Source organism: Apium graveolens, chromosome 4 (assembly GCF_009905375.1).
Source record: "Apium graveolens cultivar Ventura chromosome 4, ASM990537v1, whole genome shotgun sequence".
NCBI lineage: Eukaryota > Viridiplantae > Streptophyta > Magnoliopsida > Apiales > Apiaceae > Apium > Apium graveolens.
Window position 1 is genome coordinate 39,478,334 of NC_133650.1, and position 3,531 is coordinate 39,481,864.

At 43.6% G+C, this 3,531-nt stretch overlaps 1 non-coding gene across 1 annotated transcript; it reads right to left on the minus strand.

Moving 5' to 3' along the window:
• Nucleotides 1–242: 242 nt before the first annotated feature.
• LOC141722271 (small nucleolar RNA R71) lies at nt 243–349 on the minus strand. The gene has a single exon (XR_012575290.1). It is a non-coding gene; the product is annotated as a small nucleolar RNA R71 (small nucleolar RNA).
• Nucleotides 350–3,531: the final 3,182 nt, after the last annotated feature.

Genomic DNA, 3,531 nt, shown 5'->3' on the forward strand with positions numbered 1-3,531 from the left:
TTTCTTTTGGAGGAGCGGCAACTGAAGACCCCAACATGCACATAAGGAATTTTGTCGAGATCTGCAGCACTTTTAAGTATAATGGCGTGACTGATGAGGCTATCAAGTTGAGGCTTTTCCCATTCTCACTGAGGGACAAGGCTAAAGACTGGTTACATTCTGAACCAGCTGGGTCCATCACTATGTGGCAAGATCTTGCGCAAAAGTTTCTGGTGAAGTTTTATCCGATGGCAAAGACTGCTGCTATGAGGAGTGCTCTTACTCAGTTTGCGCAGCAACCTACAGAATCTATGTGCGAGGCTTGGGAACGCTACAAGGAAATGTTGAGAAAATGTCCACATCATGGAATGCCGGATTGGATGGTGATCACTGGTTTCTATAATGGTTTGGGGGCCCAATCTCGGCCCATGCTCGATGCAGCAGCTGGAGGCGCCTTATGGGCTAAAAGCTATACTGAGGCGTATAATCTTATAGAGACGATGGCTGCAAATGAGCATCAAAACCCAACTCAGAGGATGACGTCAGGCAAGGTAGCGGGTATTCTGGAAGTTGATACAGCCACCGCTATTGCAGCCCAGCTCCAAGCGCTATCAATGAAGGTTGATTCTCTGGCTACATATGGAGTTAATCAAATAACTATGGTTTGTGAGCTTTGTGCAGGTTCTCATGCTACGGATCAGTGTTCTCTTGTCAATGAATCTTTTCAGTACGTGAATAATTATCAGCGACAACAGCAGCCTGTGCCAGCGACCTATCATCCTAACAACAGAAATCATCCAAATTTCAGCTGGGGGAATAATCAGAATGTTATTCAGCCACCATATCAGCAAGGAGTGAGTAAACAGTTTAACCCACCTGGATTCCAGCAACCACAGCAGTATGTTATAAGGCAATCATATCCTCAACAGGGAAGTACAGCTGCACCTACCAGTGCTGATTTTGAGGAACTTAAGCTATTGTGCAAGAGTCAGGCGGTTTCTATCAAGACCTTGGAAAATCAAATCGGTCAATTAGACAATGCAGTGCTCAATCGTTAACCTGGCACTCTTCCCAGTGACACGGAAGTACCAGGCAGGAAGGAAGCTAAAGAGCAAGTCAAGGCTATTACCTTAAGGTCTAGAAAAGTGGCTGATGCTGAAAAGGCAAAAGAAGTAGAAGCTGAAATTAGAGATGAAGAATCTAAGCAAAAGGAGAAAGCGGCGGAACCAAGGAAGACTACTGTTGAACACACTCTGCCTGAGGCTAATACAGGGGAGAAATAGCTCTATCCTCCACCACCTTTTCCTAAGCGATTGCAGCAACAAAAGCTGGATAGACAGTTCGGGAAGTTTCTGGAGGTGTTCAAGAAACTTCACATCAATATACCTTTCGCTGAGGCTCTGGAACAAATGCCTAGTTATACGAAGTTTATGAAGACTATTCTTTCAAGGAAGGTGAAACTGGATGACCTTGAAACCGTTGCTCTCACGGAAGAATGCAGCGCTGTTCTGCAGCAAAAGTTACCACCAAAACTGAAAGATCCAGGAAGCTTCACCATTCCTTGCACCATTGGAAATCTGACTTTTGACAAGTGCCTTTGTGATTCGGGAGCAAGCATTAATCTGATGCCGTTGTCGATCTTTAAAAAGCTGGATCTGCCTGATCCAAAACCCACATACATGTCGCTACAATTGGCTGACCGTTCCATTACTTACCCAAGGGGCATCGTTGAGGATGTACTCGTCAAGGTGGATAAGCTTCTTTCCTGCAGATTTTGTTATTCTAGATTTTGAGGAAGATAAGAAGATTCCCATAATCTTGGGAAGGCCTTTCTTGGCTACTGGCCGTACCTTGATAGATGTGCAAAAAGGTGAACTTACTATGCGGGTCCAAGATCAGGATGTGACCTTCAACGTATTCAAGGCAATGAAATTCCCTACAGAAGATGATGAGTGCTTAAAATTGGATGTGATTGATTCTGTGGTTACTTCAGAACTCGATCGCATGCTAATGTCTGATGCATTGGAAAAGGCCTTAGTGGGGGATTTTGACAGCGATGATGAAGATGGCAACGAACAATTACAATATTTGAACGCTTCTCCCTGGAAGCGAAAGCTGGACATACCATTTGAATCTTTTGGTACTTCTGACCTTAAGAATGCTGAAGGGAAGCTCAAACCATCAATAGAGGAAGCACCTACCTTGGAGCTCAAGCCATTACCTGAACACTTGAGGTATGCTTTTTTAGGTGATTCATCTACGTTACCTGTTATTATTTCATCTGACCTTTCAGGTAGTGAGGAAGACAAGCTCTTAAGGATTTTGAGAGAATTCAAATCGGCTATAGGATGGACCATAGCAGACATCAAGGGGATAAGTCCTTCATATTGTATGCATAAAATTCTGCTAGAGGAAGGTAGTAAGCCAACTGTGGAACAGCAGCGAAGACTAAATCCCATCATGAAGGAGGTGGTGAAGAAAGAAATTCTGAAATGGCTAGATGCAGGCATCATTTATCCTATTTCTGACAGCTCGTGGGTGAGCCTCGTACAATATGTACCTAAGAAAGGAGGTATCACTGTGGTCGCAAATGAAAAGAATGAGCTCATCCCTACTCGAACAGTTACAGGATGGAGAGTATGCATGGATTATAGAAAATTGAACAAAGCCACAAGGAAGGATCACTTTCCTCTTCCATTTATTGATCAGATGCTTGACAGATTGGCGGGTCATGAGTATTTTTGTCTTCTGGATGGTTATTCCGGGTATAATCAGATTTGTATTGCACCAGAGGATCAGGAAAAGACTACCTTCACTTGTCCATTTGGCACGTTTGCTTTTCGCAGAGTTTCGTTTGGGTTATGTGGCGCCCCGACCACTTTTCAGAGATGTATGATGGCTATATTCTCTAACATGATTGGAAATAACGTCGAAGTGTTCATGGACGACTTCTCCATCTTTGGACATTCATATGATGAATGTTTGAATAATCTGCGCGCCGTACTCAAAAGATGCGTGGAAACTAATTTGGTGCTCAATTGGGAGAAATGTCATTTTATGGTGCGTGAAGGCATTATCCTTGGGCATAAGGTCTCTAGCAAGGGTCTGGAGGTGGACAAGGCCAAGGTGGGAGTCATTGAAAATCTTCCCCCACCTAATTCTGTGAAAGGAATCCGTAGTTTTCTTGGTCATGCGGGTTTTTATCGGCGATTCATCAAGGACTTTTCAAAGATATCTAAGTCATTGTGCAATCTGCTTGAGAAAGATGTGCCTTTCAAATTTGATGATGAATGTTTGGCAGCATTCGAGACTCTCAAGAAGAGTTTGATCACTGCACCAGTTATTACAGCACCAGATTGGACAGAACCGTTTGAGACGATGTGTGATGCGAGTGATTATGCGGTAGGTGCAGTTCTGGGACAGCGCAAGAAAAACCTCTTCCATGTGGTCTACTATGCGAGTAAGACTTTAAATGGTCCCCAATTGAACAACACCACTACTGAGAAGGAGCTTTTGGCTATAGTCTTTGGTTTTGAGAAATTTCGATCGTAT